The sequence below is a fragment of the Osmerus eperlanus genome, chromosome 28 (genome assembly GCF_963692335.1).
Source record: "Osmerus eperlanus chromosome 28, fOsmEpe2.1, whole genome shotgun sequence".
Taxonomy (NCBI): Eukaryota; Metazoa; Chordata; class Actinopteri; order Osmeriformes; family Osmeridae; genus Osmerus; species Osmerus eperlanus.
The window spans coordinates 8,211,793-8,223,369 of NC_085045.1; the positions used below are offsets into that span (position 1 = coordinate 8,211,793).

Genomic DNA, 11,577 nt, shown 5'->3' on the forward strand with positions numbered 1-11,577 from the left:
AGTTGAGTATCACAGAAGACTGGACCAAGAATACTGGAAATCAAGGGAGTTAATGGTACCACAATATGGGAGGATAGGTGACGATTAGCATAGCCTTCGCAAGTACAGAAAAAGGGCACTGCATGCTAGATAGCTTCTGTTTAGGTCTTAAGATAGGGCTCCTAGAAATGTCCTTGACGCTCCTATTTTCCTCGTTCAAAGTTGCATGGCATTATACACTTTGGTAATATTGTAACGTCTGACCTACACTAGTGTCACAGACATTTCCTAGTCGCACCTTACAAAGAACTAACTTATGGCTATGCAGACATAAGCAAACAGCATAATGACAGTGTATCAATGATCCAAGCAACATAATTCATAGATAGGCATATTTCTCCTGGACATAACCAAGAGTTATGTTCTCATGAGCTTAATATAGCAGGGTATAGATCAAACATTCTTTATAATATTCAGAGCATTTCAAACAGTATAAAAGTAATAAAGTAATCATTATCTTTATACCAACATCATTAAGAACATGTACTGGGACATGCAATGCAACGTACTCTTCCAGGGATGAGCACAAGAAAAATTCAAAGTGCTCACTGACGTGAAACAGGCCTGCCTGCTTTCCCCTTCCTTCTGTGCATTGACTGGATCATGGTACAATCAACCCACAATAAAAAGACTGGCATCCAGTGGAGTCTAACGGAACACCTGGAGGACCTCGACTTTGCGGATGACATCGCACTACTCTCCCATAGCCATCAACAGATGCAGGACAAATCCAAACTGCTAGAAAAAATTGCAGCTGGACTTGGACTCAAATTGTCAAATTGACTTCCTGCTTAAAACACAATGCTTTTTGCACTGCATTACAAAATTGTATCTTGTACATTTGTATTTTTTGTAATATTTGTATTTTTGTATTTTTATATTGTAATTTACGGCAACTTATATTTTATTTTATTGTATATTTAATTAGTATAGATAGTCCACATATTTAGTATAGATAGTCCACATATTTAAATTTTAGGTCCCTGTATGTTTATTGTATGCACCTTCCTGCCAAAGCAAATTCCTTGTCTGTGCAAACTTTCATGGCGAATAAATCCCATTCTGATTCTGATTCTGGGTGAAGACAAGAATTGGGAAAGCAAGAACAACATTTAACATCTTAAACAAAATTTGGAAAGGTAAAAACATCTCCCTCAAGACGAAGCTTCAAATCTTCAACTCCAACGTCAAAACTGTGCTGCTCTATGGCTCCGAAACCTGGAGAACCACCACTAACATCACAAACAAACTACAAACCTTCATAAACCACTGTCTAAGACGCATCCTTGGAGTCTTCTGGCCAAACACAATTAGCAACATCAACCTGTGGGAATGCACAAAACAAAAAACAGTAGATATACAGCTGTTAAGGCGAAAATAGAGCTGGATTGGACACACACTACGAAGAAACACAACAGCAGTAACAAAATAGGCACTGACATGGAACCCACAAGGCAAACGGGGTAGAGGACGACCCAAAAACACCTGGAGAAGGAGCACAGAGCAGGAATTCAAGAAGAAGGGGCTGACGTGGAAACAGCTGGAGAGGATGGCTCAGGACAGACGAGGGTGGAAACAATTCATCATTAGCCTATGTTCCCAGAGGAATACAAAGGCCTAACTAACTAATCATTATCTTTAATTATGGTTAACTGATCACTAACAGACCTCTTAAGTTTCTACCTTTTCTTCCTCTTATTATTATTGGGTGTGCTTTGCCTTCGGCAAGGGCACAACCAGAGCCTGTTTAAGGAGAGCCTGGCCACTCCCTATTAAGCCCCATTGTACCGAATTTTGTTGCAGTTCCACTAGAGTTCCACTGGGAGTGATCGCGGTCGAGTGCAGAATGAATGGAGTCAATGGAGCTAAACGGCTAAATTTGTCTCTTTCACCTGATTGTCGTTGAGAAATCTCAGATTTGATTGTAGTTTTTGCATGTTCAACATGGATTACAGGTCGAAAGTTGAATGAACGAGTACTTATGTCCTTTCGATTTCTTACAGGGTAAGTCGTTGTTGCCCATAACACGCTAGCATTCTGCTAACGAATGCTGATTGGTTAGTGAAGGACTGACTACGACCAGAGATCCCGCTTGATGGCATCCGAAGCAGAACCAGAATGTCAGAGCATTAGCAACATTAGCAACAACATGAGGCAACCCAAAACTCTTTCTAGCATGTGTATTGACAGGGAGAGCCTAACCTGTCAGCTGTGTTGTCGATGCCTCGAGAGAAAAGTGGAAGTAACCAGAGCTTGCTGTCAAGCAGTATCTCAGGCCGTACAATGTGTATGACGTCAATGACATTTTAAAAGGCTTTTTAGAACAGAAAGGCGACTTTAAAAAAATCTATCACCCAGCGGAGTGTATTTTTTTTGCCTCCCCTTTCGAATTCAGAATTCAAATTACTAGACAAAAAATTATATCCTGAGTAAAGTGGATTTTGAGGGGTATAGCTCCATAGACCTCCATTCATTCTGCACTCGACCGTTAGCGCCCTCATATGGAACTAGAGTGGAACTGCAACCAGTTCATAACCCGGAAGTTTCCCGAGAGTGGCAGTTCTCTCTATATTAGACATTCTCTGGCACAACCTTTGTTCTCTCACATATATCTTTTTATTGGGTGTGCTCACGCCTTCAAGAGTATATGGCTGCAGCCTACAGCCTCCCGCCTCATGCCCTCCCGTCTCATGCTTCTACTTTTCAAAATAAAAGCTCGCGTCTGGTCCGCTATTTCTCCTTCCTCGCGTCTGGTCCGCTATTTCTCCTTCCTACTTTGGTGTACGTGTTTTTTAGCTAGACTACAAACTAAAAATCCATTCTACGGCTGCAGCCTGGGAGGTTGAGTTTAGGAGTCACAACGACGGTTGAGGTTAGGATTAGTTTAAGGCCAGGAGTCGTAGCAGAGGAGAGGTTAAGGTCAACAAGCAGAGTCAAGTAAGAGCAGAAGTCGAGGTTAAGGTTAGGCACAACCACGACGGTTGGGGGACAATGATGGTCGGTACAGCACACAGTGCATTTTGTCACCTGCGGTGTGTTCTTTTTTATAAAGACACTGATGTGTACCTTAAGGAAAATCACAAAAAGAAACCATCAAAGTCTGCAACCATAAATTGCTCTAACGTTAGCTAATATTCGCTAACAAATGTCAACATAAAACGCTGATGCAGCTTTTGACACAGACAACGCCAGTGTCAAAAGGTTTGTGTTGTTTGCGATTGCGTTGCTTGTATTTGTATTTAAGTTCCTTTGCACGGTTTAAGTTGAAATTAAGTTTTTGTTGCGAAAAGTGCCTTTTGTCGCCAAAGGGAATCAGTGCAAGCCCAACGTCACAACGTCAGCATAACTACGACTAGCATAGATGTAGTAAGACTGTTGCGCACAGTACTGGCAGCATCATACATTTTAGGCTGCAAGGTGAACCACGAAAAGTCTTTTAGAAAATGATTCCCGCTCCACAGTCTGGCATCTACACAATCTTTAGCTCATAAAAAAGAACGATTTGTGCTAAGCTACCAAAAAAAAGTTTGAAGCAGAAATTCCAGTCGATTATCGTTGCGTCTATGTTTTATGCAGAACTAGTTTCTTCAGAGCGTAATAGGATTTTGGTGGCACGGTTCGACACGTGATCGTTCGACACCAATAAGGTAGCTGCTTTTTGTCAACATGGATGGATATGTTTGGCAAATAGTGGATGGGACCTTGCACGTAACAGAAATTCGGCCCCTGACAGTGTTTTGCATGTGATACACTGTGGCTGCAAAAGTGCGTGTGAGACAGGCAGATGTTCATGTTTTTCTGCAGGACTGTGTTGCACAGACTTATGTCGTTGTTGTAATTGTGCCAACACAAAAGAAACTGAGGAACTGGGAGATAACTGTCCTGACAGTGAGGACTGAGTGTCCATAATCTGTTATTCCTTATTCTGTTTTGTACAGTTTTATATATCATATTTCATATTTTTCATTACGATTGTTTTTATGGTTGATCAGTGTTTTCATTTGTGGAAGAATGAATGAATGAATGTTACAACAACGACATAAGTCTGTCTCTCCCCCCGCCCCCCGCCCCCCCCCCCCCCCCCAGGTTAATGTAATAGCCTAGTTTAATAACTAATGTAATATTGCACATATTTTCGTACAATTTCCCCTAAAGCAATAAGGTTAGGCTACTTAGAGACCTTCCACTCATAAAGTATGTTCTAAATGGCATAAATGCTGCCAATTATTAATTGACGTATTAATAATTGACGTTGGTCAGTAGCCTATCGATTAAAGTACTCGAAAGCATGTACACTGTCTGCTTCATTTGAGCTTGATAGGCTAAGCATTCTGTAGCAAATAATAACAATAAACCCACTATTTATTAATTAAAACTACTGCTGCAAAGAATGCACCGTAAATACAAACGTAAGCGAAGCAGCATATTCCAACAACTAGAAAGGCATTTCCTGCTGAAAATGCGTTGGAATGCTGAAATCTGAAATTATTTTTTTTAAATGGCTGAAAATACAGAAATGAGAAAATACCCGCAAGCTGAAATGAATGTCAAGAAATGTGTGAGTCACACAAAAGAGGCAGTGTGGAAACTGAACTGCATCATCTAACAACGCTAAGAGCTGAAATACAATGCGGGAGAAGCTGAACTGTTAAACAGAAGAAGAAGTAGGCCTAGGCTAGCTAGTCATAAAAAGAATATTATTGTCTTATCAGCTGAAATTATAGTTGGGATAGTAATAGCAGTAGCAGATGTGTGCATTGAGTGCGTTTACTCGGCTTTCTTAGTAGGATTCAATGTGTTGATGGAATGAAACATACAGCAGTAGGGCCGATACAGGAAAACACGGCGACACTTTGTTGCAGAAGGATGATGGTGCAAGTTTTGTCCGTGGAGCATACAACGATTAATAAAAAAGAATCATGTAGACGCGTTTATTGAGTAATCGCATAACTAATTACACATGTAAACGGAGTAATCATATTATTGGCATAAACCGACAATTGCTAGTAATCAGGTTTCTCATGGTCAAGTAAACGTACCAATCACCTATTTGAGAGACTGAGTAGTGCGTGTCTGTCGTTACGGTGATGGTGCAGCTATGATTGCTAACGCGCTGAGGGCAGAGAATAAGAGAAATGTAGATAGAATCCACACCTCAAACATGATAACCTAGACGCAAAACTGTACGTCCAATCCAAAATCTAAGGATATTTTCCGAGACCCAAGACTCTGCCGAAACCAGAGATATTCTTTATATGTCTGTGCAGTCAGAAATACGACTCTACCTGCAGTTTCGAAAACGTGTTCCTTTTGCTTTCCTGGTGCGTGTTTGTTTGGGTGCCACGGTGATGGCGCAGCTGTGATGGCTAACGAGCTGGGCAGAGAGAATAACTAATGTAGCTAGAATCCACACCTCAAACAAGTTAACCTAGACGCAAAACTATACGTCCAATCCAAAAAATAAGGATATTTTCCGAGACCCAAGACTCTGCCTAAACCAGAGATATTCTTTATATGTCCGTGCAGTCAGAAATATGACTCTACCTGCAGTTTCGAAAACGTGTCCCTTTTGCTTTCCTGGTGAGAGGAAAGCAAAAGGGAATGCTTTATTGTTGGAATGCTGAAGCAGCATTCCAACAATAAAGATTCAAAGAACAATACTTGGAATGCTGAAGCAGCATTCCAACAATAAGTTGAATAAAGATTCAAAGAACAATACTTGGAATGCAAAGTTACGTTCCAGGGAGTTCCAGTCGGGCTACTACTATAAGCCCGGCTGGAACTCCCTGGTCGTATCGACAGATTAGCAGAGACTTTGAGTACTATAATAAAACGTTTTTACACATGTCAACGTGTATGTCTATTAAACAGTTTTGTATTTTGTATACAAGTTGTATTTTGATCGATGTTGCGAGTACGTGAACCCAAGTCTGCACACTTGGCCATGACAACTACAACAGTGACTTTAGAGAACTACAATTCTACATTAATCTGTTTGATACGCCCCCGCGCGTGGTGAACTGTGGGAAGGCGAGCGATGGCAAGCGATTCGCGTCGCTGCAGTGTAAACGCACTGTAATACTTCAGTGAAATAGTAGACTACTGTTTCCGAAAGTAGATGTACTTCCTTAATAATATCAGCTTATACTGTACATTACACATGACAATTGTGTGTCATATCACAAAGTAAAATGAGTAAATAGTTATCACCCTGGCCTCTTTGCTTGTGGCGTTTCTGCAGCTGCCTTGCAGTAAAGCTATAGTTAGCCTAGCTATCCCCCAAGTTAACAGATGCGAAACGAATGTTCTGCCAAAGGTAGTCACGCGTGTTTTCGTGACGTTAGTAACGTCAGTGACTGTGGCTAGCAAATTAGCCACCGTTAGCTTCACTTTTCGCCACAAAAACTTAACTTCAGCCTAAACCATGCAACGGAACGTAAATTCCAATAGAAGCAACTCAATCGCTACCAAGACGAAACTTTTGACCCCTACTTTGTCTATGTAGGCCAAATATTTACTGAGTTTAAGGGGGGCAAAACGAATAATAATAATAATATATGTGATAGATAAATGTGAGAGAACAAAGGTTGTGCCCTTGCCGAAGGCAAAGCACACCCAATAAAGATTCAAAGAACAATACTCAACTTATTGATACTCAACTTATTGTTGGAATGCTGAAGCAGCATTCCAACAATAAGTTGAATAAAGATTCAAAGAACAATACTTGGAATGCTGAAGCAGCATTCCAACAATAAGTTGAATAAAGATTCAAAGAACAATACTTGGAATGCTGAAGCAGCATTCCAACAATAAAGATTCAAAGAACAATACTTGGAATGCTGAAGCAGCATTCCAACAATAAGAAGAAGTTGAATAAAGATTCAAAGAACAATACTTGGAATGCTGAAGCAGCATTCCAACAATAAAGATTCAAAGAACAATACTTGGAATGCTGAAGCAGCATTCCAACAATAAAGATTCAAAGAACAATACTTGGAATGCTGAAGCAGCATTCCAACAATTAACTGACAAGTTAGCTATACGACTTCTCAAAGACGCACAATCTCAACTGCGGTGTGAAGCGCGTATCCATGCTATTCTCTGACATACACTCTAAAAATCACATAGACGTCCTAAAATTTTGTACAGCCCTATTTCTGATACAATGGCGGCAGAAATGTAGTCGTGGCGGGCCACCACGGCAAAATAAACATAGGAAACACTAACGTGCAAGGTCCCATCCTCTATTTGACAGCCATATCCATCCATGTTGACAAAAAGCAGCTACCTTATTGGTGTAGAAGGATCACGTGTCGAACCGTGCCACCAAAATCCTATTACGCTCTGAAGAAACTAGTTCTGCATATAACATAGACGCATCGACAATCGACTGGAATTTCAGCGACAAACTTTTTTTTGGTAGCTTAGCAGGACTTGTTCTTTTTTATGAGCTAAAGATTGTGTAGATGCCAGAATGTGGAGCGGGTTGAAACGATAACAGGGTTCACCTTACGGCCTACAACCATCTATCCTCAGTACAGTAGGCTCCAGTGCTGCAAACTCTTTTGAGATTCGTTTTTTATTGTTACTTAAAGTCGATTAGTCAAACTAGTTTGTATTTTGAGGCAAACTCACTGCTGAAGGAAAACAAGCTCAACCTTCAACCTGGCTTGCGTTAGCTTTTTCTTTTATCTTAAAACGAAACTTTTCCTATTTCATTCAAGCCTATGACGTTACCGGACCACCACAAGCTACGCTACCATATGCTACCACAACTTTTAGCTTCTAATATTACTGGTATTTCTCCCTTGAGGCTATTGGTATTTCTCCCTTTACGGTGCGTTTACACTGCAGCGACGCGATGCGAGCGACAACATGTTTTCCATAAATTTTCAATGTAGCCAGGCGAATCGCTTGTGTGGTGCAATGTGGGTAGCGACGCGACGCGATCGAGTTGCGATTTTCTCAACTTTATGCAAATGAGGAGCGATTTTCGCCAGCGATGGCCAATCGCAGTGTTTTCTTGTTTCTCGTAACATAGCAACCATGGTCAACATTTGTAGCTTTCAGTTTTTAAGATGGAGGAGAAACTAATCGCCTGTGTGGCTGCATATCCAGTCCTGTACGATACGTCTCTGTATTTGTACAAAGACATTAATAAAAAGAATGAGGCCAGGCGCAGGTTTGCCGACGTTGTCGGTGCTCCTGGTGGGTTTTTTGTACTTTCAAATTCAGTCTCTCGTCACATTAGTTACGTAACTTTGTTCTGGTAACTAGCTAGTTACAGTAGTAGCCTGGCTGGAACTCCCTGGTCGTATCAACAGATTAGCAGAGACTTTGAGTAATATAATAAGTTTTTACACATATCAACGTGTATGTCTATTAAACACTTTTGTATTTTGTATACAAGTTGTATTTTGATCAATGTTGCGAGTACGTAAACCCAAGTCTGCACACTTGGCCATGACAACTACAACATTGACTTTAGAGAACTACAATTCTACATTAATCTGTTTGATACGCCCCCGCGCGTGGTGAACTGTGGGAAGGCGAGCGATGGCAAGCGATTCGCGTCGCTGCAGTGTAAACGCACTGTTAGGCTATTTTTAGTTTTTAGGCGATTTATTCGGGAGACTATTTGTTCACGTTCTTATTTCAGATACATATGGTCGATAAATTATTACTGGTTTAGATACAACAACAAAAACTCTAGCCTTGTCTACTTTAACACCATTGTCTTCTTTCAGGATGGAAACAATGCAGCGAAGCCTAGAGTGCCCTTACAAAAAAGAAGTATACTTCAAGTTTATTTTTACTTAGTATAAAAAGTATACTATTATCATGGTACTTAAAAGTATACTAGCAGTGTACTAGCAGTGTACCTATTTATATACTATTTTTGTACTAAGTAAACTGAATTGGCCCACTTTTTAGGTCATTTAGTACACTTTAAAGTACACTTAGTGTATTTGAGGTTTACTTTTGAATACTGTAAAGTAGCCTGTGTAGTGCACTTTCAGTTCATAAAGTATATTTCCTAAAGTACTTCAAAGTATACTTTGGAATACTCTAAAGTAACCTGTGTAGTGCACTTTCAGTTCATGAAGTATACTTCCTAAAGTACCTCAAAGTATACTTTGCAATACTTTCAAGTGCACTTTCAATTAATGTAAGTACGTCAAGAAGTATAATAAATTAATGTCAATTTACTCTGATTTACTAATATATTTAAATGTTTAGGGGCCCTTCATCGAGAACGGGGGCCTTCGCCAAGTGACAACGCAGATCCTTCGCTGAAAGAAGTTACTTATTTTGTACACACTCATGTTGAAAAAATCCAGCTCCTCTTATGAAACTTAACACTCATTTAACTCATGGTTACAATGGTAAACCGGCACAACAATGACAATAACCACGCAACAAAACACTACATTCTAAGCAGACAAATAAAAAAAACGAAATTCATGAAGTTACATTTGTATTTCGAACAAACGGGAATTGACCAGCCAATGAGCCACGCTATCTTCATTTTTTCACGTCCTTATTTCGTTCTTCAGTCAGTTTGACAGTATAACCTTCAAATGCACAATGCAACCCTTCTGTCTGCTTCTTTCTCAAGTAGCTTTTTAGTTTTTTCCATGAATACTCCAATTGATAATTATTAGTATAAGAGTATAGGGCTTCAAAATGTTTTGGCAGTAATTAAGGTTACAGCTTCAGTACGAAAAAAGATTCAATGTGCAATGCATAATAGATTTTCCCAGACATGAATAATTAGAATGAGATGGATCTAAAGAATTTAACCTGTAATGTACTTTAAAATTATTTTAACTGTTTTTGCTGTATAATAATAGAAAACGTGCATCTTGAAGAAATGTATACAATTTCCTGTTTCAAAGCATACTTCTTAAAAGTATATCAAAAGTGAATACTTATAGTATACTTTAATATACTTCTTTTTGTAAGGGTGGGCAAAGGGGTACGCTCTTAAATGTTGTTTCAGCAGACGGCCTGATATCTGCAAGAGATTCGCACCTATGGTCGGCATGCACAACCAGGTGGGAACCATTTCAGTGGGGGTGGGTGCTCACAGCTCAGCTAGTCCTTTGAGCTGTTTCACACATCGTTCTCTTGCTGCCCATTGCAGTTGCCCTTGTTCAGTATTTTTTACTGCCCTTGTTCAGTAATTGTTGATAAATTCCAGTGGTATTTAACAGTGTTCTGAGCACAGCATTGTATTATTGTTGCAGCCAGTTCCGGCTACCAGGCTCCATTGACCTGGAGTGGAGCTAGAGGTGCTCCTCATTATCACATCACCGGAAAGTAACTGAGGGGTCTGATGATAGATGGCAGATATTCTCCACGTGTTCCACTACACTCAAACCACATCTAAGGTCAGTTGTACTTGGGGTTGAATGCTATGAAATGCCTGGTTTCCACAATTTTGGCATGAATGGATTGTCAAGTACTCTAGTGATACATTGTCTCATCTGGGCATTGTCAATCTTTCTGTCTTGTCGGGAACTTTGCATTAACCTGAGGGCAGCTGCCTTCCCATCAATGTTGCAGAGGCTGCACAGAAGGTACAGTGTTGCTGCTCTGAATTCTTTATGGCACATCGATGGAAACTACAGACTGAAGGTAGATGCTCACTCACTCATTTTCTTGGTATATCTTGGTTATTGAAACTGTAGATTGTAACATCTCAAACGCTATCAGGTAGCTCACTTGTTTATCAATTAGAGCAAGAACTGACACGGATATGTGGATAAGAATAGTTTTATGATGTTGCTGCTACTTTGGTTATTGATACAGTAGTAGCACCTTGAAATATACATGCTTATAGTGAGTCCAATGTTATGTTTTTTGTGATTTCAGGTGGAGGATAGTCATCCATGGTGGCATTGATGGTTACAGCTGCCTTGTGTTTCTCCACGCTTCCAGCAACAAGTGCAGCATTACTAAATGCTGAGGCCAGACAGTCCATCCAGGCTTAGAACAGGATCTGGTAGAAGCTAGATTTCTGTGATTGCCACCTATTGAATTGGATAACCATGGACCGGAACAGATAATCAATATTTTCCTGCAGTAGTGAATGTAGGTTACGGCTCGACATTAAATAATAACGAGAAGAAGAAGAAGTGAATGTAGCTTGTTTCATAACAACATAGGTTGATGGAGTGATATTGAGGGGTGATTGTCATTGTTTGTTTACTAATTGTTAAAAATAAACAATGTATATCTTGAATCTGCCCAGAGAGTCGTCCTTGTGTCTTGCCTCTCTAACATTATACATTTGTGGTTGAGGTTGAGGGACTGCAAAAGCCATAGCAAATATAATATAACTTCACTTTTCCAGAACTTTGTGGTGTCAGACACATACAAAATGTAGTATGCACACAGGTATGTGCAGTATTTACAGGTATATGAAAGATGATCTGATCCATCGACAATCGACATGTGTTCAATTTTTTGAGTCATGTCCAATACAAAACAGTTCATTCTAGCATGCCCATCCACACCAAAGGAAGCCTCCTC

At 40.0% G+C, this 11,577-nt stretch overlaps 1 long non-coding RNA gene across 1 annotated transcript; it reads left to right on the forward strand.

Moving 5' to 3' along the window:
* Positions 1–10,565: 10,565 nt before the first annotated feature.
* Positions 10,566–11,287, forward strand: LOC134015426 (uncharacterized). Its single transcript, XR_009929105.1, has 2 exons — positions 10,566–10,680; positions 10,918–11,287. It is a non-coding gene; the product is annotated as an uncharacterized LOC134015426 (long non-coding RNA).
* The last annotated feature ends 290 nt before the right edge of the window (positions 11,288–11,577 follow it).